General features: G+C 33.4%; 4 non-coding genes and 1 pseudogene across 4 annotated transcripts; 2 read left to right on the top strand and 3 right to left on the bottom strand.

The window, feature by feature from the left end:
• Positions 1–27,480, top strand: part of LOC124927219 — a 53,865-nt pseudogene extending 26,385 nt beyond the window's left edge.
• LOC124922895 lies at positions 16,409–16,523 on the bottom strand. The gene has a single exon (XR_007097945.1). It is a non-coding gene; the product is annotated as a U5 spliceosomal RNA (small nuclear RNA).
• Positions 17,463–17,564, top strand: LOC124923046. The gene has a single exon (XR_007098082.1). It is a non-coding gene; the product is annotated as a U6 spliceosomal RNA (small nuclear RNA).
• Positions 18,059–18,174, bottom strand: LOC124922922. Its single transcript, XR_007097968.1, has one exon. It is a non-coding gene; the product is annotated as a U5 spliceosomal RNA (small nuclear RNA).
• On the bottom strand, positions 22,154–22,266 carry LOC124922964. Its single transcript, XR_007098008.1, has one exon. It is a non-coding gene; the product is annotated as a U5 spliceosomal RNA (small nuclear RNA).
• Positions 27,481–27,791: the final 311 nt, after the last annotated feature.

Raw genomic sequence — 27,791 nt, 5'->3', positions numbered from 1 at the left:
AACTGATAGCCGATGATGGAGGAACTTTATGGGCTCACAGTGACAGTGATAATGAACTCACATGTCTCATGGCAAATGAGGAATAGGTATTTGACTCTCCCTGTGAAGAATTTACTAAAGATGAGGAACACGTATTTGACTCTCCCTGTGAATTTACTAAAGAATTCACTAATTAACCGCATCGGGACCAATGACTGAAAACCGACCGGTTTGAATATAATATATTTTGGATTATTTGGTCTCCTAACAAAAGCGGAACAACTGTCTGGGTTTAGATGTATCTGTTTTGAAAAGATACTTTTTCTAAGCAAAATAGTCATACCTTAAAAGACGTTAAGATATGATATCTCTCACGTCAAGGCCTATGACTCACACCTTAGGTTGTAGACATACTTAATTCATGCAAATCCTTTTATCCTATGGTCAATAGACTACATTAACAGCTACCTACTGGATAATACTATCATCCTTCAACTAATATATAAGTTAGATGAATATCAACCAAATATCCACAAACATCAAAAATCATTTCACTAAGACAAAAATATCTCAATTCCAAAACATTCTCCAAGTTGATTTTGATTCCACTCAATGGACAGAGCATTATGAGATGTTTAAAATGATCAAGTCTCTTGAAAACATCGGTCTAAAACCCTTCTTAGATGACAAACATGTCATCTTCCCTGAAACCGTTCAGGAATTCTTCCACAACACAAGGGTTTTCTGCGGTACTCCATACTTTGATACCCTCATTTAATCTAGGGTTGGAGGAACCGTGTTTGATTTTTCTGAGTGTGACTTTGCTAGATGTTTCGACCTTCCAAAGCAAGGTCTCACTGATCTGAATGTTCCGTCCGAACTAAAAGCCGAAATATCTCTGAACTTCTCTCGATCGAACCATCCGGTCAATGACCACGGAGCTCGGTCATCATTGAGGGCTGAATACCAGATTCTCAATGACATCATCGGTCGAGCCATCCTGGGAAAGGATGTCAAGAACACCTACTGCACCACCGTCTTCAACATGATGACCGCTATCATAACCGATACCCCGGTCAACTGGTCCAGGGTGTTGTTCGACATCCTGATCTGGATGATCACCACTCGTCATACCGGTTTCATTCCCCAAATCAGCTCCCTACTCATGGAACTCGGAGTTCCGCTATGTCCGGGCGAGGGGCTGAACCAGTCCCAAGTTGTGACCAGGGAAATCGCCGACTCCTTCTATGAGCGGTTCGAGAAGGCCTGGAAGAAGAAGAACCGACATCTCAACTCCTCCGGAAATTATGTGACTCCTTCTTACAACCGGTCATTTTGTTGTATGTACTGGTTGTATTGTCATCCTACTCCATTATGATCTTTTCGGTTAATCTATGTGTTTCCTTCGGTTTGTTGTAACTCCACTTTCATTAATGAAAAGTAACTTTTGAATTCCAACTACATGGGAAACTACACAAACCTAGTTACTTCCCAACTAGATTCCCCACCTCGAGCTCCGCAACCGGTCAAAAATAACTCCTTCCCAAGGAGTTTTGGAAACATAAATATTCCCAACATTAATAAGACAAAACAGAATATTAGCATTAAATGATCCTATTTTCCCTCCAATTTCAAATATATATAATGAACCTCCCTCTATCATTCCACATACCTCCAAACAACTTATAATTTCTTAAGCTCTCTCTCTCTTAGCAAGATTTGAAAGAATGTCTAACCGTATCCTAAGGAATTATCTATGCATTGATTTCGACTCCGTCCTCAACATGGAGGATGTTGAAGTGAGGGAAATCCTCTTTGAATCCCTCAACGATACCGGCCTTCGTGATTTTCTCGAAGAATCCGGACCCATGTTCATTCCTGAAGTGATGGAATTCTTCAACAATGCAGCCATGTTCGGCGATGCCATTACTTCCGTCGTGAAAAACCACATTTTTGTTCTTCATGAAAGTGGATTTTCCCGGATCTTCAATCTGTCCACTGAAGGGTTCTCGGATTTCCCATCCCGGGTGGGGAGTGCAGCAGTTGACTATGCCGAAATGTTCTCCGGAACCGAAGTATCGGTGGAGAACTACGGTCTGAAAACCCGCCTCGCCCGTCACATCCAACTCCTTCACGAGATTGTCAATCGATTGATCATCTGTCAATCTCCGAACTAGAACTACTCTAAGAAGGTCTTCGACATGATGACCTACATCGTCAGCGACATCCCCATCAACTTGTCATCGGTCATCTTCAATAATTTGAAGACCATGATCGAGACAAAGAAAGGTTTCGGCTATGCTCTCCACATAAGTCGACTTCTTCGTACACACCATCCAAATCTTGGACCGGGTACCTCGGTGAACCCCTCGAATGTCCTCAACGAGGAAGTGGCGATTGACAAACTCACTAAAATGTCTGTTATGTAATTTTCATTTCCTTTTTGCGTATCTCAAACCGATCTCTGTATCGGTATCAATTATGTCTTTCAATCATACGGTCAGTTAAATTATTAAGTTCGAAAATCGGCTCAAGCTCACAAAGTTAAAATATCGGTTTAAATGTTCAACCGGTTAAAATCGCTAACCGCTTCATCACCGGTTAAATAACCGCCTCATAAATAAAACGGTTACACTAAAACACCGCTCTCTTAATCAACGGTTACAAAAATAACCGCATTCCCGCTCAATCTTGTCGCTCAAAGTTTCCCGCCCATCGCTTGCCGCCCAATGATATTTTGGAGGGAAATCTCCCGCCTAATCCTGATGTGACGGTCCGCGGCGGTTGGAATTCCATCCCGCGACTATAAATACGTTCCTTAGTCATTTTATTTCATTCTTCCGCGAAACTGCTTTCTCTCTCTAGCTCTCGAATCTCTCAAGCTTTCAAACTCTCGATCTCTCTGTCTCTCAAACTCACAATGGGTCGCGAATCTGTGCTTTTTACCCACATCTTCCAAGTCGATTTCGAAGAAATTCGAGCAAATGGATCGGCGGAATCTAAACGAGTGTTAACTCAAATCTCTGAGTCCAGTCTTGAACACTTCTTGAATGGACCGTTCATTCTGTATCAAGAAGCGGTCAATGAATTCTTTCAAACCGCCGTACACAGCGAAGGAACCATAACCGCAATAATCGGCGGAAAACTGTTCAAACTCACAATGGAGTCGGTTGCTGAGGTTCTCCACTTACCAGCGGAGGGGAGCGATTTCTCGGTGCCTACGGACAAGGATACATTACAAGCGGTTTGCCGGGATGTTTCGGATACCGATGTACCGATAGCAGTATCTGGTAAGAAAAACTCCCTCAAACCGGAATTTACACCGCTCTGCGAGATTCTATCAAAGTCGGTTCAAGGACGGAGAGACAACTATGATAGCCTCACACGATTGAAGATCGATATGATTGTCGGTTTAGTCAACGACACTAAAATCAACTGGGCCAAGTTAATCTTCTCTAACCTACGTGAGATGGTGGATCCATCATCCAAACGGTCGTGGGGTTACGCCGTTCCACTCGGCAAACTGATGCGCCATTTCAACGCTGAAATCGGCCCAGGCGTTTTCATCTCCCCCAGCAAAATCATAAAATCCCATCACTTTTTGAAACCGGAGGATAAACCGGGCAAGACAAAAGTCTCCGCCCGCAAAGGGAAATCTAAGCCTATGAAGAAGAAGGCTCCGGTAGGTGAACAGTCCGGAAGCAAGGCAGCCTCGCAACCGACCAGGTCGGCTAGTATTCAGACCGACACACTTAATCCAGAAAACTCGGCTTCAAGCTCTAGCCGGACTCTCTCACACAGCACTGAGGCGGATCGGTCTGGCAAAGGGAAAGAGAAGGTGGTCGAAGAACAATCGGCCAGAAATGATGATATTGATACCGGTTCGAGCAGGCAAATGGAAAGAAATGAATCCTCGGATGAACACATTCGGCAACTGGGAGAGGATCTCGTCTCCAAAATATTGGATCAACTCCACGTTCAGGCTCACGTTGCAAGCGACGTCTATTTTCAATGGGCTCTGATTCGGCAGGAAACCCTCTTTGCTAACATGTTACCGGAGCATCCCGATGACCGAAGGTATGAGAAGATGATTGACATAGAAGCGGCGGTGCTCAAACTTACAAGAGCCAAGGACGTGGTGACCGCTCTTCGAAGAGGAAGGATGGTCGAACCGCATGCACGGTTGATAGAGCTTTCTGACCATATCCTTCATCTTCGTGAAAAATATGTCCCTGGGACGGAGGATTCCCCGTTCGAGGCTTAGTGCTGGACATGCTAACGGTTAAAGAACAGGAACTAACCGATGAGCTGGCACGGTTAGAATCGGAATCCGCTCACAAAGAGGCGTCACTTTTCTCCAGATCTCATCTTGAGGATGATGGAGGTCCAAATCCGAACGAGGCCTAGCATACCTCCTCTCCACCGGAACCCATAATCAACAGCACCGAAATCGAAATGGGTACACCGCCCACTGATCGGCTAGGATCTCCGCAAACTGACAATGCATCGGTGCCGGCTGTAACAAAGGATAGAGTCAAGGACATTATCGAGGAATTTGTCAATGAATCCACGTGGCAAAAGAAAATAAAGGAAACCGCAGCAAAATCTATCGAGTTAATTGAATCTACCGATAAACAGCTGGAAGCCACGGTTGAACGGATTACGTCCGTTGAGGAAAAATACGGTCTTACTGATCTTCTGTTCGGCGAAACAACTGAAAAAACTAAGACATTTGAGGCCGTAACTAAGAAGTTGGAGACCGATATTGCTCATACCAACCAGCAGGTCGGTTTGGTAAATCTCCACCTAATAACAACAGATCAAAGGCTGAATACTATTGAAGGGAATCAGTCTCAGTTCGGTATCCAGGCCGGATCCATACTTGAAAAAATAGCATCGCTTGAGGAGAAGAATGCCAAGACCGAAGCCGATCTAAAGGCGGTCACCGAACAACTGGCGGAGATGGTAGCAGCAAAGCTGGAAGCCGACAAAGCACTTGAAAAGACGAATGAAATCGCGGCTCAAAAGATTCAAGATGCCGAGGACGAGCAAGTCCGGATTCAAAAGGAAACGGTACAAGCGGATGCAGACCTGGCCCAACATATCCAAAGAGTTGAAGATGTTGCACCGGCTATAGCGGTTCAACGAAATGAGGATGCGACTCGACTACTCGACCAACAACTTACATTCGAAGAGCTCGCCGAAGCCCATAAGAAATCAAAGGTGTCTGCTTCTGATTTTTGTCTTCATTCTGAAGTCTTTTCCAGGATCTACAATTTTTCTTTATGTGACCTTCTTTACCACAGTGATAACACTGTCTTCCCTTTGATTTTGATCTGCCTCTGGACTTGCTATGGCCTCTTGATTGTTGTCGGTATTCAGCTTTTCCCCTGTTCTCTGTGATAAGGGCATGTGCACTATTTGTATTAGTTGACTTCCTTCTTGTCTCCTCATTGAACAAGATGCTAGTAACTATACTCATTGTAAGAACACCATTCAGAGCTGCATTATTGACTGTCACAACCAATGTCTCCCAACTGTCGGGCAATGATCCCAAGAGCAATAAAGCTTGCAACTCATCTTCTAAGGTCATCTCCATCACTGACAATTGATTAATCAAGCTCTGAAACTCATTTAAATTCTCAGCAATACCAGCACCTTCTCTGAATTTCAGATTTACTAACTTTCGAATCAGAAACGCTTTGTTACCTGCTGTTTTCTGCTCATACAATGACTCCAGCTTCTTCCACAACTCATGTGCACTCTTCTCACTTGCTACATGGTGGTACACGCTATCATCAAGCCACTGTCTAATTGTGCCGACTGCTTTCCGGCTCAATTTTGTCCAATCACTGTCAGACATATCTTTTGACTTCGCACTATCTCCTTCAATCGGCTCATACAAGTCTTTACAGTAAAGGATATCCTCCATCTTGGATTTCCAAATCTGTCAGTTATTATTTGTCAACCTGATCATTGTGCTATTGCCTTCCATCTCAACCTACAAAAGTACTCTTCAAAATAAACCTAACAACTCTGATACCACTTGTTGGGAATTTTGAAATGAAGATTACTTTTATACTGTAATCTAGCAATGTGAGATGGGTAAATGCACAGGTTATCCAAGTCTAAAACAGAAGATCAAACACAGAACAAAACAACACCAGATTTACGTGGAAAACCCTCTCAACCTGGAGGGTAAAAAACCACGGGGCCAACCAGCAAATTTCACTATAAGCAAGAAACAGATACAAATATTCTTCTCAACTTTAAACCCAAAGTTGAGGCATACAAACAGAGAAAACCAATTTCATTTAGACTCAAGCTAGTCTACATATAAGACAACAAGAAATTGGAACCTGAAGGTGAAAATGTAAGAGATCTACTACCTCCTTATCTTCTTCTTCCTCTGTTTCTTCTCCTCTGTTTCTTCTCTTCTTTGCAGAATGGCTTCTCTCTCTAGAAGTGATAGAATGAGCAGAATTCTTAGATTTTGCTTGTTTTATTAAATTCCTAATTGGGCTGGACCCAAAGGCCCAACATGTTTGTGTGGTTTTCTTCAAGATTGAGAGCACATTCTTGTTAGAAGCTTCGACCGCTTCATTGGTTTGCGGTCGGTATGTTGACGACTTGTGATGCTTAATCTTGAACTCTTTCAAGAGTCTGATCACCTTGCCTTAAAAATGAAGTCTGTTATCATAAATCATCAAATGGAGAACCCCATATCGACTGATTATATTGATGCGAATAAACTTTGCCATATGAGAGGATTTGAGGACTTTGAACGAAGAAGCATCAACCCACTTGGTGAAATAATTGATAGCAACTAGAATGAACTCATGACTATTGAAAGCGTAGGGGTGAATTTTTCCGATGATATTGATTCCCCATGTGGAGAATGGCCATGGAGAGGTCATGTTATAGAGAAAAGAGGCAAGAGTGTGTTTCAGATTGGCATAAATCTTTCATTGATGACATTTCTTGATAAACGCAATACAATCTTGTTCTAAATTTTGATAAAATTATCCTAGCCAAATGATTTTTTAGCAATGGACATGTCATTCATATGAGAACCGCAATTCCCAACATGCACTTCTTCTATGATGGTGGTAGATTCTACATGATCTACACAAAGCATATTTTGTCCATCGAAAAATCTTCGATAGAGAGAACTTGCCACAACCACATAACTAGTGGAAAACTGACAAAGGGCACAACGCTCCCTTTTCAATATAAGTTTGGATGGGCTCAAAACAAGGTTTACTTGAAACATCAGCATTATACTAGCTTCACATAAATTCAATTGCGTCTTTGTAGTATCTTGAGTGGCTTGATCTTGATTCCATCTGGATTTTGAGTCATTGCCGCAAGTGCAGTAAGGGCATCAGCAAATCGATTTTGACTCCTTGGAGCATGAATGAAAGTGACACTCTCAAACTTGGCTATCAATCGCATGAGGAACGAGTGATAAGGTTGATTATCGACTTTAACTTGCCAATCTCCACTAGCTTGTGAGATTATGAGGTTTGAGTTCCTGATAACTTCCAATCTACAAACTCCTTTCTCCTCATCTAACTTAATTCAAATAATGCAGGTTTCATACTCAGCTTCGTTGTTGGTGACACTATAACCCAATTTAACAGAAGTAGGGTTATACGTGCTAGAAGGATCAATCAAAAGAATACTAATATCGTAGTCATGCTTGTCGGACGCACCATCGAACATCAGCCTCTATGCTTCAAATTGAATGGTCATAATCTCGTCATCTGAGAAAATCATCTCTTCGCCGTCATCTTCAACAGTAATTGGCTGATCATCTAGGAAATCAGCTAACACACTACCCTTGACTAATTTCTGAACGGTATATGAGATATCATATTCTGAAATCCTCATCATCCATTTGGTCAGACACGGCAAAAGAATGATTCTTTGAAACAAGAAACGAATGAGATCAAGTCTTGACACTAGCTTGATTGAGTGAGCTTGCATATAATGGTATAACCTCTTCGTTACCCAAGCTAGTGCCCAACAGACCTTCTCCACGGAATAGTAATTTAACTAATAATCAATCATCCTTTTACTGATGTAGTAGATTACCACCTCTTATTTGATTTCATTCTCCTGGACTAGCATTCTCCCCATGGATGAGTCGGTGATAGTGAGGTGAAGAATCAAAGGAACTCCTAACCTCAAAGACATAAGGATAGGAAGGGATTACAAATACGCCTTCACATTCTCGAAGATATGTTAATAAGTATCACTCCAGACAACTTTTGATCCTTCTTCAAATCTTGAAGAGAGGATCGCAAGTGCATGTGAGCTTACTAATGTAGCGACTAATTTATTGGATTTTGTCCAAAAATTCACGAACCTTCGCTCATTTCGGGGTGTTGGCATGGCTGTGATGGCCGCAATCTTGCTAGAGACGACTTCTATTCCTCTTTGAGTAATCATAAATCCCATCATCTTACTAGTAGTGACACCGAAGGTGCACTTCATTGGATTTAAACGAAGATGGTATTTCCGAATCCTCTGAAGGAATTTCTCCAAGTTCGCGATATGTTCAACTCAATTCTTAGATTTGACGATGATATCATCAACGTAGACCTTGACTTCCTTGTGGATCAAGTTGTGGAGAATAGTTGCGACTTGTGGTTGCTTTCTGATACGTAGCTCCATTGTTCTTCAGTTCAAAAGGCATCACTCGATTGCAAAAGGGACCGACCTCTGTGATGAGAGTAGTTTTTTCCTTGTCCTTAGGCACCATCGGGACCTGATTATATCCTGAGAAACCCTCCATTAATCTAAAATTTTAAAAAATACATATTTGTTATTACTAAACAAATACTATTAATAAACTAATTAAAAAAAAACTTAAATATACATTGTAAAGTTATTAAAAATCATGCTATTAAATGGCTAAAATTATTGTTAAAATATAAGATATAAATTTTATATATATGACAAAATATATATCAAGTAAATTAAATATATAAATTATTTAAAAAATACCTATTAATTGCAAATGGTGAGAATATTAAGTATATAATATAATTAAGTGAGAATATTTAAAATATATAATTGTTATGTATTGTAAAATATGTTCATTTAAAATTACTATATTTATTATTAAGATATATGAAATTATTGCAAAAATGTTGTAGAATATATGGCTAATTAAATTAATAAAATATAAAAAACATTAATTGATAAATTATTGAAATCATGTTGTAATAATAATTTTAAATATTTTTACTAACATAAATGTTAATACAATTTTTGTTAAAAAAAATGAATAAGTCATTATTAAGCAAATTCTTAATAAATTATATTATAATAATTATTATAAAATAAATTATAAAATACAAAATCATAAATAAAATCTACAATGCAAATAATGTGGTAATATATATTATAATATTAATAATATTTTTCAATAATATATGTTGAAAGTTGAAACAAAATATTTTTACTTATAAATATATTTATAAAAAAGAGTGACAACATAAATTATAAATTTTGTAACTTAAGAATAACATATTTGATTTGTGTAATACTAAATTAGTTCATAATTACTTATTTTAATACTTTTTTATTTGAAAAGAGCATTTTTGAAAACATCCTATTTTTGTAGTGTAATCTTGTACTAAGACAATCACAATTGAGAGATCTAATATTTGACTTAGAGTTGTTCATCATATTGTGATGTAATACTATTACGTTATTATCACCGAAAAATTAGTCGGCATTAAACACATATTCTTTTAGTATGTTTTAAACACTAAGTCTATACCTATTTTTTTAAAACACGATATACTCAAATTTCTTTATCAAAAAATTTATTAATAAATTATAATTTAAATATTTTATTTATTTATTTTATAACAAAAGAAGACGATCAATCCAGCAAGAAGAAAGTCAGATCCTGGACCGGGTATGGCTGTTGATAATTCAAGAGCAGCTTAATTTCAATCTTTGATCTCAAAACAACTCAGTCAGAAACAACAAATAAACAACAGTTTTCAAATAAAGAAACAACCAACCTATAATAGTTTTGGCTATCCATCTGTAAATCTCTCAAGTACACTCAGGAACAATCATAAGAAAAAAACAAACAGTTTATAATGTACTATTTGGGGGTGGGGTGTAAGTTAAGATATCACTTTAAGTTTTCTAGTTTCAGCTTCAGCTTCAGCTTCTTCTTCTTGCTGCTTTTGAAGAATAAGGCCATCTTGGGTTGCGGCTGGGTCAAGATCCCAACAGCATTCTGGCAGATCATCAGTCTTCTCTGCACCTCTAATTCGCCAGCAAGGAACACAATGTGAGAATCTCAACATTTACTTCTTCAAAACCCTACAAATGGAACCCTCATCTGGGTTACTCCCATTCACAGTCCTGTAACCATCTACTTTCACCGGTGGACTCATGCAAACCCCATCTTCTTCGTCATAATCCATCATAATTTCCATCATCTCATATTGATGCCTAACCTCAGAGGGGGTCTCCCCGTGTTGAGAAAGACTACAATGGAGCATGTACCTATGCTTTGTAGCTACATTTGATGTTTATGCTACATCTGAGACAAAATTCAAAGGGGAAACTGATTTCTATGCAATTTTTGTCTAAAATCATCTGCCGTTAAGGCTAGGCTCATCAAACAGTTTACGTATATGTGTGGTCTACTTAACCCTTATTACAATAAAACTGTTGGGGCAGATGGGGGCATTTAAGCTTCTATCGAAACATGGAATATATTGTCTTTCCTCAGTGAACGAACCGAGGAGGAGGAGGAGGAGAGGTGGTGGTTTCTAACCAGCCTAGCACTGCCACAATTTCTGGCACAGTGGAGCTTCAATCAGTGGTGAGGAGGAGGGAATCAATGCCCATGAAGGTTCCTATCTCTGATTTTCACAATTTTGACAATGATAGGTCTAAGCAATGCTTTAAGGCGAAGCTGATATGGGCGATCTACGATGAAGAAGATGCTATGCCACGTCTGTACTGTCTGATTGATCAAGTGATTTCAGTCTCACCGTTTAAAGTTGCAATCAGTTACATGAACTCCAAAACTGATGCGGAGTTCGGGTCAGTGAATTGGATAGAATCTGGCTTTACGAAATCTTGTGGAAAATTTAGGACATCAAACATTGATGTGGTTGAAGAAGTGAACATCTTTTCTCATGTATTGAGCAGAGAAAAAATAAAACAGGGAGGTATGGGCCATATACAAGAACTGGTCATCGGAATGGAACAGGGAGACCCCCTCTGAAGTTAGGCATCAATATGAGATGGTGGAAGTTATGATGGATTATGATGAATAAGATGGGGTTTGCATGAGTCCGCTGGTGAAAGTTAATGGTTACAGGACTGTGTATGGGAGGAACCCAGATAATGGTTCCATTTGTTGGGTTTTGAAGAAGGAAATGTTGAGATTCTCACATCATGTTCCTTGTTGGCGAATTAGAGGTGGAGAAAGGACAGATGATCTGCCAGAATGCTGTTGGGATCTGGACCCTGCCGCCACCCAAGATGGCCTTATCCTTCAACAGCAGCAAGAACAAGAAGAAGCTGAAGCTGGGAAACATAAAGTGATATCTTAACTTACATTCCATCCCCCAATTGAAAAGATTATGAACTGTTTGTTGTTTCTTATGATTGTTTGTTCCTGACTGTGTACTTGAGTGATTACAGATGGATGGCCAAAACTATTATGGGTTGTTTCATTGTTGTTGATGATGTTTTTGATTTTGACATGTGAGAATTATTCTACATGTCAAATTAAAGTTGAACAGTGGGTTAATTTCCTTTTCCCCGACTTGATTTGGGATAGAAAATACAAATATGAATGAATTTATATTTTATAATTGATGTATGTTTGTTTTTATATTTCAATGAGATTTGATCTTCAGCTTACAAATAATATATAGTCTTGTTTGTTGTTGCTCCGCTCCAGCTAAATGAAATTTCTTGGCAGTAAAACTAATAAATAAGACAAATCCTCTTTCTGAGGTGTGAATGTCTTTATTCTTGAATTTCTTGAATCAAAACATATTAATTGTGTTCTCTTATATAGAGCACATTATATATAGCTTTGTTTTAATAATCATATTCAAGAGAATACTTTAAGTGTAAAGAGATATAATTGTGTATGTAACAACTAAACTATAAATTAACGGTTAATATTGAAAATCAATTTTTTTTTTTTTTTGATAGATTAATGTTTTTTTTATGAACTTTTATAATTAATCATAGATTCATAATGTTTAACATAATATTATAAAACAAATAATTAGGATAATAAAAATATATAAAAAGTAGCATATTCAAAAGAAGCTAATGCATTTTTCTAATCAAAAATTATATTTTGTAATAAAATAAAATAAAATAAACAAATGAATTAAAAAATAAATCGAAATAAAACATAAATCTCTCCTAAGGGGGAATTTGAGGAGATGACTCTCAATAATGTCTTAAATGCGGAAAGTGCAGAGTTAAAAAAAAAAACGCTAGTGACCCCTTTTACTGTTTTTAGACGAAAATGTCCCTGTTGCGTCACGCAACCTCAGTTATTTTATTTTTTTATTTTTCAAATATAATAGTATAATTAATTATATATTATATTATTAATATCATTTCTTGAATTTCTTGATTAAAACATAATAATTGTGTTCTCTTCTATAGAGAACAATATATATATAGCTTTGTTTTAATAATCATATTCAAGAGAATACTTTAAGTGTAGTGAGATATAAATGTGTAGGTAACAACTAAAATATAAATTAACGGTTAAATATTGAAAATTAAATTAACCTGAGGTTGTGTGATGCAATTTTTTATTTTTTTATTTTTCAAAAAATTTTAATTATGAATTTTTTTGGACGAAAATGCCTAGTTAATTGAAAAAAAAAAATCGGTTGCGTCACGCAACTGGAGTTGCGTTACGCAATGGTATAATTGTCATTAAAAAAAAGGTTAACAACGCTATTTAAATTATGCACTCACACTAATCACTATCCACTATTCACCCTATCATTAGTGAGGTCATTTCCTCAAATTTCATTTCCCACTCACGGTAAGATAATCTATAGTAGTACATATAATGATTATTGAATATTCTAAATTAATTTGTAAGTTTTTTAAAAACTTCACTATCTACGATTTGTTAATGAGAAAAAAGTTTAAAAAATGTTATTATTACCCTACTCTTTTTAACAATAATTTTTTAAGATTATCACTGCTAGTGATTCGTCTGTCCTTGTTTGGTTTCTCTCAAAAGTATTCGATTATTGGAGAAAAATTAGAGCACATTGTTCCGAACTATTTCCAGTTCTTATATTAGCACATTAGCCTTTGGTATTCTAATGTCTTTTTATCGACATTTTTCGAAACGTTCAAACTCGATAATTTACGTTCTAGAACTCACTTTTCTCTTGAATCTCGAATGAGATAAGAACCAAAATAGTGAGTGCGGCTATAATTAAATTTTAATTTGTCAATGTTTTCTAAGTCTTGTGGCCTACATTTATCTCGAATCTCGTAAAACGAGACGAGGAAATGACTCTCTCGAATTTGTCTAAGTGTGTGATGATAAACCACAAATAGGATTTAAACAAAATTATACTAGCTTTGACTCTTTTAGAGTTGTTACTTAATTTACTCATCGAGAAATTAGGAAGGAAAAATATTTTTTTTAGTTCAAACACGACTTAGAAATTTCGATTTGGTCTGGTGTTTGGTTACACGTGAGAAAAGTCATCAACATTATGTCTCAAGTGCCCACCGAAATGAATGATTTCTACTACAAATACAAACGTTTTGTCATTTTTTGAAAATATGATTTTTATACTTTTATTTTATAATTTATTCAAATCATATACACATATCTAAGGCTCTAACTTATTTCCTAAACTAGATTTAATTATTGTACTCATATATTCTTAAGGCATGCGTCTACGTTCTTCATTTTGCGATATAGAAAAATACTTAATTTTACAGAAATTCAAACGCACTTGTGAGTTGTGAATAAGAAAGGGTAGGAACCTGAAAAGATTGCAAAAATATGAGTTAGCTTTTCAAATAATTCATATTTTAATTTATAAAAATGAAGAATTTTATTTTTTTTGAAAATTTTAAAGTGGAAATTAAGAAAATAAATCAAACAGGCCTTAAGCACAAATATTTTGTGTGGTTTATAGAAAAAAAATATTTTAAATCATTTTTATTTGTGTTGGATTTTTTTAAAATCAAATAGACTTTAAAAATGAGAAAATGAAATACAACTAATTAAGTTGAAACAAATAGAGCCACCAAGGTCCACATACTAGACAACAACCCATGGAGCCAAGCGTATTCAGGGCGGAGGTCCTTAAAATTGAGGTCCATATACAAATTAAATTATTTAAAATTGTAAATAATTTTTATTTAATTTTTTAAGGAGATAAAAAAAGAAATAAAATAGTTATATATAGATGATATAATATATATATATATATATTTAATATGAAAAAAAGATAAAAAAAAAAAAGAAAAATGATATTAATAATATAATATATAATTAATTATACTATTATATTTGAAAATTTTGGGGCCACATAAAAGTGAGCCCTAAGTAACTGCATAGGTTGTTTACTCCACGGCCGACTCTGGACGTATGGGTACGAGTCACTGATTTGATTGTTGGTTCGGGTGCATGGACGCGGGTCACTAGGCATATAGTAGGAAGGGTCGCGGGTCAAGGGTGAACCGCAATTGTGGACTGATTCTGTGGGTTCAATGATCTTCTCTTTCCTCTAGGGGAACGTAAAAAACAAAGGGCTTTTCGGTAAGGATTGTTTGAAATTTTGAGAGAGAAAATAACGATGGATGATAATTTTAAGGTGGTTATGATTTTTTGGATAAAAAACTTAAAGATATTGATATGTATAAATAAAAATAAATAATCATAATTTTAAATATATAATATTTTAATATTTTAGTTAATGAATTGATAAATGAGGAGGGGAGTGAAATAATGTTTGATTTTTTTGGATTATTTAAATAACTCAAAATCGAACCAAGCCAAAGAAAATACCGAACTTACCGTTTTCCTCTTTTTTTTATTTGTTTTCTTACTAGCTGAATTTCAATCTAAATGACTAGAAGTCTTCTTCACAACATACTAAACATTCCTAGACTAAGCGAAGACCTCAATCATTTTGTATGGGTATGGTCAGAGCCTTGTCGGAGAACGGGAGAAGACACACCCGTCACCAGAAAAAGGGCATTGTTCAAATCAAACCATAATCGATTTGGCTCTTTGCCAAATTGATCCCTAGTACATGTATGAACTTCATGCAACCATAACATTTAGAACTTGAATCAAATAGCTAAATGAGAATTCTAAATCAATCATAACATTTCTATAACATGATACTGAACAATGAAGCAATATAAACGAAGCTCAAAATTTAAATGCTAAAAAATCTAGTTTAGTTTATAAAGTCAATTACAAGAAGATGGACATTTACAATTGATCGGGAATGCTTCCTAGAAGATTTTTAAAGCTTTCAGGGTGCTTGTCCCGCTTTACTCCACCTGAAAAAAAATATCAAAATGTTGGTTGAAGCTTTAATGGAGAATTGATATCCAAGCTCTCTCGCTTTTAAACTTTCCCACCCCTGAAATAAAACTCTATGATGCTTTTTTTAAATGATTCATGCAATAATATTATGAATGGATAGTGGTTTACACATAACTACAAAAACTTTAAATTTATAAAAAAAAATCACACAAATATTACAAAATTAACATGTGCAGAGATCTTCCAAAAACGAAATGAGCTCTCCGACTGAATCTACCGGCTTCCCACATCGAACATCATATAATGTTAGGATGATAGCATTGTGTTGGATACGCAACGGTCATTTAAGATTGTTGAAAGATCTACGATTTCTCTCTACCCAAATTATCCACCAGAAAATAATAGAGATATAACCTCATTGTTTCAAACCCACAAATCTAGCTACCTCAATCCACGATTCTCAATACGCACCAATGATTCCCGACATAACCCAAAAAAATACCAATAATACTCCAAATAATACACTAAATACCAGCGACACATACTACATCGTCTCCACCTCCTTAAGACACATACTACATCGACTAACTAAGATAAGACACTTACGTATGTATTTATCATCAGTTAGAATACCATTGTGGATCACACTTCTCTAACTAAATGATTGAGTCTTCGTGAGAGAAGGTGCAAGGGAAGATAAGGTCTCTAGTCATGCACAAAACAATTAGGCAGTACGTTGTCAGATAAAGAGTGAAATACTTTTATTTATTACAACTTTTTTTAAATATAATTCAAATAATACATTAATAAATAATATGAATTAAATTTTCGTAGATAAGAAAAATTCAAAGTTTAAACTCAATTGTAGGGTGCCTCCGATTAGAGGACCTAACAAAAATAAATGTATGCCACGTATTGCAAAGAACACACGGTATTCTTTAGTAAAAGGCGAAAGAATAGTTCGCTTTGTGTTCAGTGCTTGTCTTCGTAATTTTTTGTAATCACCAACTCCCCTCTTATAATAATATCGAATCTCTATTTTCACTTCATCTAACAATGTGGGACAACACACTTTTTTGTCATTATTGAGGCTAATGGTGTTTTTTCTTCTTTTATTTAGGATAATTCAATAACTAGGCATAGGATAATTCAATAATACTTTCAAGAATTTGGTACTTTTAACTATATATTATTTTATCAAATGTTAATAACAAACTATTACAATGATTTATTAGTATAGCTCCAATAAAAAGAGTTTTATTTTTAACATTTGATTTTCACTAAAAACGCTTTAATTTGGATTGAAGTTATTACTATGATAGTGGTTATAACTCGTACTTTCAAACAAGGTATATGACTCGTATTTGATATTTAATAAACTTATGTTATAGTCATTATGAAGAATGTTACTTAGATTAACAGAGGCATCGACACCTTCAAGGGAGTGTCTATGTACAGCTCGGATAACTCAAAACAGTATGTATGCGAATGGAAATAACGACGGGGAGAAATATCGTCGCTATTGAGTTATCTGGTCGATGAAGGGACCTAACAACCGTAAACTATGTATATTTTTTTCATATTATTATCATTCTAGCCGGGTAAATTTTATGGAAATAACTTAGCCCGACTATTTTTAAATCCTAGCTCTGCCCTTGGACACCTTATCAACATTACATAATTGGTAGCTCCCCATTCTTTTTCTCTCATAAAATCAATATTCCCTCAAAAGTAAAAACTCTATAAATCGAGGGCATACTTTGAAAGACCCTCATTCTCTATATAGAACACACGCGTTCCTCGAAAAACACTCTAGTAGTCGATAGAAACAAATAGCAGTTGTGCATTCATTTTCTAAAATTGATCCCACATCGCTCCTCTAACTTAAGAATGAAGTCTTTTTAAGAATGAGAGAGATGGTTATGTCCCTTCGGGGACATTCGATAAAATTTGAACGATACAGAGAAAATTAGCATGGCCCTGCGTAAGAATAACACGCACAAATCGAGAAATGGTCCAAATTTTTTTTACCCTTTTTCCTCGTCGAAGCGTACGCCGGCGACCGGAGGGAAAATAGTGTAGTTTTTATTGTGTACTTTACCGGTTTGCACACAATGACATTTGTTGATTTTTTTCTCAAACTAACTAACTTATTAAGATGGAAAAATAAAAGACATGGGCTCCTAGTTAGTAGGGTCTTCGTCCCTTTTTTATTCGCTTGTCTAACTAAATGATTGAGTCTTCTCGAGAGCGGGGCAAGAGAAGATAAGGTCCCTTTTCATGCATAGAACAATTAGAATGTAAGAAAGAATTAACTATGGTGTAAAAAATTAATCTGCGCATCTAAACGAAAATAATTTTGAAGGATTACAATTAAAAGGGAGTATGTTGTCGGATAAAGAGTGAAATACTTTTATTTATTACAATTTTTTTGATGTATATTTCAAATAATACATTAATAAATATTATGAATAAATTTTCGTAGATAAGAAAAATTCAAAGTTTAAACTCAATTATAGGGTGCCTCCGATTAGAGGACCCAAAAAAATTGGCGTATGCCACATATTGCAAAGAACACGCGGTATTCTTTAGAAAAAGGCGAAAGAATAGTTCGCTTTGTGTTCAGTTCTTGGCTTCATAATTTTTTCTAATCACCAACTCCCCTCTTATAATAATATCGGATCCTTATTTTCACTTCATCTAACAATGTGGGACATCACACTTTTTTTGTCATTATTGAGCATAATGGTTTTTTCTTCTTTTATTTAAAGAATAGGATAATTCAATAATATTTTTAAGAATTTGATACTTTTAAGTATATTATTTTATCAAACTTATATATAAATGTTAATAACAAAACTATTACAATGATTTATTAGTTTAGCTCCAATAAAAAGAGTTTTATTTTAAATATTTGATTTTCACTAAAAACACTTTAATTTTGATTTTTTTCTCAGAATAAATAACTTATTAAAATGAAAAAAATAGAAGACATGTTGTGGCTTCTAGTTAGTAGGGCCTTTGTACCTTTCCCTTGTCATGCATAAAACAATTAGGATGTAAGAATTTGATTTTGAACACAATTAACTATGATGTAAAAAATTAATTTGCGCATCTAAACAAAAATAATTTTGAAGGATTACAATTCAAAGGAAGTATGCCAAATAAAGAGTGAAATACTTTTATTTATTACATAAAAATAAAATAAAGTATAATTCAAACAATACATTAATAAATAATATGAATTAAATTTTCGTCAATAAAAAAAATATAAATTTAAACTCTGCTAAATTAAAAAAATATATAAATATTCCAAAACTTAATTTGATAAGATTATAGTTGTGTTTCCAAATATAGATTTTATAACTTAATTTAATCATATCCTAGACCAGCAAAGTAAGGTATTTGTATAACTCAATTTAATCATATTATAACTCTTATATAAGATACTTGAAAAAAAATTGAATATTGGTTAAAAATTATTAGTTTTACAATAAGTTAAATTTAAATATATAATATTATTATAATTTTCATTAATTTATTTTATGACAAAAGAGAGGTTAATAATTAATAATTGTGAAAGAATGTAAAGAAGTTCCACATCGTTCAAAAACAAAAAAACAAGCAGAGAAAGAACATGATCTAATAGACTTTTTTAAAATCACGTTTACCAACCGATGTTGAATTTGCATAAACTATTTGCATTGTGCTCTTTGTTGACTAGAAACTGAGTTCTATTCTAAAATCATAATTGTCCTATCGTTCCGGAACAGGTATTAAAAGTGATTATAGAAAAGAGAATTGAGGGTTCCTAAATCAATATTGTAATTAAGAAACCATTTTTTAGAATATATATTTTGAATAGAAAAACAACTTTGACAAAAAAAAAAGTGATTAGATAAAACAAAACGAAGTAGTGTCATTGACATAACAGATGTCACAAGTCTTTGTCAAAAGATGAATAAGTCCATTTATTCGCTTAGATAACACTTCGAACATAAACTGAAATATTCTGGAACTACAAAGATAATTATTAAATCGTTAGCACCGCATAAAAGCATTGCTCATAAAGTATGTTTAATTGGCTATAATTTTCTTTTGACTCTGCGCTATTAATATCACTATTATCTGTGAGTAATAATAGAATAATTCTATTATATTTATAGACCATTATTTATTTTCTCGAAAATGCACTACAACAAAACACACTTTCAGCCATCTTTATATACCAACGCTTATTAAGCGTGGGTAAAAATTAAAAAAGTAAAAACTTTTGGCAACCTTTATACTTTACAACCACCTTTATTTTTTTATATACAAACTTTGTTAAAAACCTTAAAATTTAACTATTATAAATTTAATATTTTTTATGTTTTATTTTTAAACTTTATAAATATTTTATTTCACTATTTTAAAATATTAAAATAAAATTTGACTTAAAATTTTATTTACACTAAAATTTAATTCATAAATTTTAAAAATTTTATAACATTATTAATTTTTTTATAAACATCTGTCTTTTATTTAAGTATTTAAAATTAATTAAATAAAAAATAAAAAATAATATAAACCAAAAATAAATAAATTAAACATTATATTATATTTAATAATAAAATTTTAACTTATATATATATTTTAAAACTAGAATCAGTTTTTAATTATCAAGCCTAACTCATTTTCCTTGGAAAATATGAGCAAATGACCCTAAAAACAGGGTGAAATGCGGAAAGTGCGGGTTGATAATTTAAATAGCGTTGGTGACCCCTTTTAATGTTTTTGGACGAAAATGCCCCAGTTGCGTCAAGCAATCTCAGGTTGCGTGACGCAATTTTTTATTTTTTCAAAAAATTTTAATTATGAGTTTTTTTTGGACGAAAATGCCCCAGTTGCGTCACACAACCCCACTTGCGTTACGCAATCGCGTCACGCAACCCCAGTTGCGTTACGCAATCGCGTCACGCAACCCCAGTTGCGTTACGCAATCGCGTCACGCAACCCCAGTTGCGTCACGCAATCGCGAGACGAAAAAAAAATTAAAAAATAAAAAATAAAAAATCTGGTTGCGTCATGCAACTGAAGTTGCGTTATGCAAGGGTACAATTGTCATTAAAAAAGAGGGTCACCAACGCTATTTAAATTATTCACCCGCACTTTTCGCATTTCCCCCTGTTTTTAGGGTTATCTGCTCAAATTTCCCTTTTCTTTCTACGCTGACCAATTCTTTCTAACCTAAGAAATCCTTCTTCATGTTAATCAGACTATCATCCTTCTACTCTCTACAGCCAGATGTTTGTGCTATCATCCTTCTACTCTCTGCAGCCAAATTGTCGTGCGCACGAGGTTAGTTACATTCTTCTTCAACCATTAGGGCTTGCCTTCATCTGCACTATCATCCCTTGACTCTCTACAGCCATATTGTCGCACCTACGAGGTTAGTTACATTCTTCTTCGACCGTTAGGGTTTTCCTTCATCTGGGAGTCTTGGAAGTCTTTTGAGTGATAAATGGTTCTACTTATCTATTTTAAGGATGCAACGAGGTTTATATGCGATTTATTTAGGTCACTAGTTTTATTTTTCATGTCTGGCTCATAAATTTACCCCTTGTTGTTGTGTTTTGGATTTCTCAGTTATTTTCAGTTGGATTTTGATGCTAGGTTGTTATCGCTGCACTAGATGATTAAACCATCTTTATGAGTGAGAAATGGTTATACTTCTTTGTTTTAAGGATGAATTAGAGTATATATTTGACTTATTTAGTTGAACCATCTTTATGAGTGAGTTGTTGTACTCTCCATACAAATTACAACTTACAAGCGCACTCACATGTATATAGTTTGTATAAAATCTAGATGATTAGTTCGCAAACTTTAATTTCCCAAGTCATAATATGTTTTCCCTTGATTTGTTTGTTTATGTAATAATATTTGTGCCTGCATTATAGTGTGATGATGAAAGTGGTCACATAATTCTAATTTAGCTATAGGGATACAACTTGAACTAATTTGAATCCCAACAAATTAGGGCTGAAGCAGTATCCTTTAGCATGTGTTTGGATTCTACATCTGTTTATAAATCATACAAAATAGTATATTTGTCTTTCAATTAAACTGAGACAGAGGTTGTTTATAATCAGACAACAAACAAAAGTCCTGGTATTAGATTAGCGTCTAAGAATACATATCTTTTTCGAGGATCTCTTAACATTGTTCGTCTCTACAAGAAATGATTTATTCTTTGTTGTATGCACATGTTTGACGAATTTAGATATATATGAATTTGGTATTTTCTGGTATAGTGGTATTACCTAAATGATTGAGTCTTCTCGAGAGCAGGGGCAAGAGAAGATAAGGTCTCTTATCATGCATAGAACAATTAGAATGTAAGAATTTATTTTTGAAGAGAATTAACTATTGTGTAAAAAATTAATTTGCGCATCTAAACGAAAATAATTTTGAAGGATTACAATTAAAAGGGAGTATGTTGTCAGATAAAGAGTGAAATACTTTTATTTATTACAATTTTATTGAATTATAATTCAAATAATACATTAATAAATATTATGGATTAAATTTTCATAGATAAGAAAAATTCAAAGTTTAAACTCAATTGTAGGGTGCATCCAATTAGAGGACCCAACAAAAAAAGGCGTATGACACATATTGCAAAGAACAGGTATTCTTTAGTAAAAGGCAAAAGAATAGTTCGCTTTGTGTTCAGTGCTTGGCTTCGTAATTTTTTCTAATCACCAACTCCCCTCTTATAATAATATCGGATCCTTAGTTTCACTTCATTTAACAATGTGGGACATCACACTTTTTTTGTCATTATTGAGCCTAATGGTTTTTTCTTCCTTTATTTAAAGAATAGGATAATTCAATAATATTTTCAAGAATTTGATACTTTTAAGTATATTATTTATCAAACTTATATATAAATGTTAATAACAAAAATATTACAATGATTTATTAGTTTAGCTCCAATAAAAAGAGTTTTATTTTAAATATTTGATTTTCGCTAAAAACACTTTAATTTTGATTTTTTTTCTCAAACTAACTAACTTATTAAAATGAAAAAAATAGAAGACATGTTTTGTCTTCTAGTTAGTAGGGCCTTTGTCCCTTTTTTATTCGCTCTTCTAACTAAATACTTCCCAAGAGTGGGGGCAAGAGAAGATAAGGTCCCTTGTCATGCATAGAATAATTTGGATGTAAGAATTTTATTTTGAACATGTAAAAAATTAATCTGCGCATCTAAACAAAAATAATTTTGAAGGATTACAATTCAAAGGAAGTATGCCAAATAAAGAGTGAAATACTTTTATTTATTACAAAAAAAAAATAAAATAAAGTATAATTCAAACAATACATTAATAAATAATATGAATTAAATTTTCGTCAATAAAAAAAATTTAAAATTTAAACTCTGCTAAATTAAAAAAATATATAAATATTCCAAAACTTGATTTGATAAGATTATAGTTGTGTTTACAAATATATATTTTATAACTTAATTTAATCATATCCTAGACCAGCAAAGTAAGGTCTTTGTATAACTCAATTTAATCATATTATAACTCTTATATAAGATACTTGAAAAAAAAAATTGAATATTGGTAAAACATTATTAGTTTTACAATAAGTTAAATTTAAATATATAATATTATTATAATTTTCATTAATTTATTTTATGACAAAAGAGAGGTTAATAATTAATAATTGTGAAAGAATGTAAAGAAGTCCCACATCGGTTCAAAAATAAAAAATAAGCAGAGAAAGAACACGATCTAATAGATTTTTTTTAAATCAGGTTTACCAACCGATGTTGAAGTTGCATAAACTATTTGCATTGTGCTCTTTGTTGACGAGAAACTGATTCAATTCGTAGTTCAATTCAACCTCTCATTAAAAAAGATATAACTTGGTTATATTTAATCTCTTCAACAAGTTTAATAATAACATAATTGTCCTATCTTTCCGGAACAGGTATTAAAAGTGATTATAGAAAAGAGAATTGAGGGTCCTAAATCAATATTGTAATTAAGAAACCATTTTTTGGAATATATATTTCGAATAGAAAAGCATCTTTGACAAAAAAAAAGTGATTAGATAAAACAAAACGAAGTAGTGTCATTGACATAACAGATGTCACAAGTCTTTGTCAAAAGATGAAAAAGTCCATTTATTCACTTAGATAGACACTTCGAACATAAACTAAAATATTCTAGAACTACAAAGATAATTATTAAATCGTTAGCACCGCATGAAAGCATTGCTCATAAAGTATGTTTAATTGGTTATAATTCTCTTTTGACTCTGCGCTATTGATTCCACTATTATCCGTAAGTAATAATAAAATAATTCTATTATATTTATAGACCATTGTTTATTTTCTCGAAAATGCACTACAACAAAACACACTTTCAGCCACCTTTATATGCCAACGCTTATTAAGTCGTGACTCGTGGGTAAAAATTAAAAAAGTAAAAACTTTTGCCAAACTTTATACTTTACAACCACCTTTATTTTTTTATATATACAAACTTTGTTAAAAACCTTAAAATTTAACTATTATAAATTTAATATTTTTTATGTTTTATTTTTAAACTTTATAAATATTTTATTTCACTATTTTAAAATTTTAAAATAAAATTTGACTTAAAATTTTATTTACACTAAAATTTAATCAATAAAATTTAAAATTTTTATAGTATTATTAATTTTTTTTATTAACATCTGTCTTTTATTTAAGTATTTAAAATTAATTCAATTAAAAGTAAAAAATAATATAAACCAAAAATAAATAAATTAAACATTATATTATATTTAATACTAGAATTTTAACTTATATATATATATATATATTTTAAAACTAGAATCAGTTTTTAATTATCAAGCCTAACTCATTTATTTCTTTCTACGCTGACCAATTCTCTCTAACCTAAAAAATCCTTCTGCTTGTTAATTAGACTATCATCCTTCTACTCTACAGCCAGATTTCTGTGCTATCATCCTTTTACTCTCTGCAGTCAGATTGTCGTGCGCACGAGGTTAGTTACATTCTTCTTCAACCATTAGGGCTTGCCTTCATCTGCACTATCATCCCTTGACTCTCCGCAGCCAGATTGTTGCACCCACGAGGTTAGTAACATTCTTCTCCGACCATTAGGGTTTTCCTTCATCTTCGGGTCTTGGAAGTCTTTTGAGTGATAAATGGTTATACTTATATATTTTAAGAATGCAAGGAGGTTTATATGCGATTTATTTAGGTCACTGGTTTTATTTTTCATGTCTAGATCATAGATTTTCCCCTTGTTGTAGTGTTTTGGATTTCTCAGTTATTTTCAGTTGGATTTTGATGCTAGGTTGTTATCGCTGCACTAGATGATTAAACCATCTTTATGAGTGAGAAATGGTTATACTTCTTTGTTTTAAGGATGAATTAGAGTATATATTTGACTTATTTAGTTGAACCATCTTTATGAGTGAGCCGTTGTACTCTCCATACAAATTACAACTTACAAACGCACTCACATGTATATAGTTTGTATAAAATCCAGATGATTAGCTCGCAACCTTTAATTTCCCAAGTCATAATATGTTTTCCCTTTATTTGTTTGTTTGTGTAATAATATGCGTGCCTACATTATAGTGTGATGATGAAAGTGGTCACATAATTCTGATTTAGCTACAGGGATACAACTTGAACTAATTTGAATCCCAACAAATTAGGGCTGAAACAATGTCCATTATTGTGTGTTTGGATTCTACATCTGCTTATAAATCGTACAAAATAGTGTATCTGTCAACTGAGACAAAAGTTGTTTATAATCAGACAGCAAACAAAAGTCCTGATATTAGATTAGCGTCTAAGAATACATATCTTTTTTGAGGATCTCTTAACATTGTTCAGAGATCTACAAGAAATGATTTATTCTTTGTTGTATGCACATGTTTGAAAATTTTGGATATATAAGAATTTGGTATTTGCTGGTATAGTGGTATTGAGAATCATCACAAGAAAGGAAAAGGTGAAAGGAAAAGGTGGATGAATTCCTTGTAATTTTACCTGTTTATGGTGACATTTAATATAGGTTTTATTAGGAAGGGTGTTATGAATTCCCCAATCGTTATGCCCGATGAAGTCTTCTTTGGTTGTTCCTAATTGGATTCCTTTAATTTTCTATCACCTGTCAATGTACTTTCTTGTCTTTATTGAGTATTTTTTTGTTTGATATGTATAAACTTATAAAATCAGTTTTATACTGGGTACAAAAAACGAGTACTAGTCACCAAAGTGAATGGAATATTTGGAAACTATTCTACCACTGGTGCTTATATTATATCAATCAAAAGGCCTATAACATAACTGGGGTTACATAGTATTGTTAAAAAAGTTAGTTTTTAACCGATAGATAAATATAACTTGTGTTTGTTGGATCAGATGGACAGTTGTTGTCGCACCATTAGTAGATTATGTATTTCCATATAATGTTATCAGGGTTTATATCAAGGTAGATTGTTTAACAGAAGGATTATATTTTGAACGAATAGTTTTAAAATGCCCACATTAGTTAACGATACAATCATTTATCCATGTGGGTGTAAGTTTTCTCCGATAACTTCTCCTAATCTTATTCTGCAATAATTTTAAGAAAGAGTCAGACTAGAAGGTTAGTATTCAGTAATAATAATTGTTTTACAAAATGATGATTTCAAAACTAAGGGTGAATGCATTTGCAGGTATCGCCTTCATCAACACTTGAATCGTCATTTGAGACCCTCCATGTGAAGAAATTTGATAGTATTGATCTTTCTTTCGCCAAAGGTATGTTGGTTTTGATTTCATGGTGATTATGACTTTGTTTCAATGGGAAATATAAAAGGGAACTTTGTAGGGAGGAGAGTATAGATTTCCACACTATTCATTTATTTCCTATAACCTAGGGATCTATTCTCATTTTATAGGACCTGAAATGAAATATAAAATAAATATAAGTTGTTTAGTATAAAGGACAAAATTGACTGGATATTGGTATGCTAATAATTACAGTGTGTTGTTATCCTTTACTCTTACATCTCTTTGTGAAAATTTTCTTGTTATGATCCATATAGATTGCATTGACAGGATGGTGAATTCCATAGGCATGTCGTAGGAGATTTCTCCCTCACTCAAGCACATAGTGAATATATTTGATGAAACTAGTCAAAGGTCACCAATTATGTTTACTTCATTTGATAGTATAAATGAAGAATTTCATGAAACTTACAACATCAATGATAATGCTGAGTTGGATGATACTGGAATTGAAGATTTTGCAACATGGGGTTTCGAGAATGAAGATATGAATGGGGAAGACCCTATTTCCGGAGGTGATTATGAGGTTTTCTTTCAAACCTTCTTAACTTATGTCATTTGGGTTAAATGTTTAAAATATTATAAAAATAAAGTATTTGGTTGATTATTTGAATGAATTAATTCATGGTGGGAAATATTTGTATTATTTTCAAATAACCTTTCATCAAACAAGGCCTAGAATTATGTAATATCCTTTTGTCCTAGCATTGAAAAAGAGTAAAGGATGATTCTTTACAATAGTTCTGGTTGAATCTTGCAGGAGAATGAATCATCTATTTTTCAACCCCTATTGTGGAAGATAGAATAGAGAATATGAGGAATATTTGTTTCTGAGTTTGGGGCTTAATTTAAAACACAATGTCCGGGTGTGTCCTGATCATTGGAAGTATCAGAAAGTAGGTAGGCCTTAGAAGTTTATGGAAGGAATATTACAATTACAGTTCTCAATTTCTTTCCTATTTCAAATAATTCATATGTTTATTATTATTTTTATTCTTCTAGGTTTGTAGGTTTAACTGAAGCATCCAATGAAGATGTTCATAGTGATGTAGAGGACAATGACACACTTATTCCTCAGCCTCGTTAGGTTGGTTAAAAAGTATCTGATTGTTTCATTATTTTAAATAATTCAAATCATAGGATCTGTAAAATGCTATTCCAGAGATTGTCATATAGTTGCTTACCAATAAAAGGTCAGAAATAAAGAAAACTGTAGATTTGGAGCTCCTATTGTTGTTATATGACTATCCCTTTATATAGTACTTCCTTTGAACATAAAAATAGAGTTAGTTATATTACTTGTATAATAGAATTCTATAGCTTTGGTTGTTCATAGAATCACTCACTTTCTGTTAGGAAACATCTTTTAATTTTTTTGGTACAAACATGTTACGTGGA

The sequence above is a fragment of the Impatiens glandulifera genome, chromosome 1 (genome assembly GCF_907164915.1).
Source record: "Impatiens glandulifera chromosome 1, dImpGla2.1, whole genome shotgun sequence".
Lineage (NCBI taxonomy): Eukaryota > Viridiplantae > Streptophyta > Magnoliopsida > Ericales > Balsaminaceae > Impatiens > Impatiens glandulifera.
The sequence above is the reverse complement of the archived record's forward strand: the minus strand, read 5'-3'. Positions and strand labels throughout refer to the sequence as shown.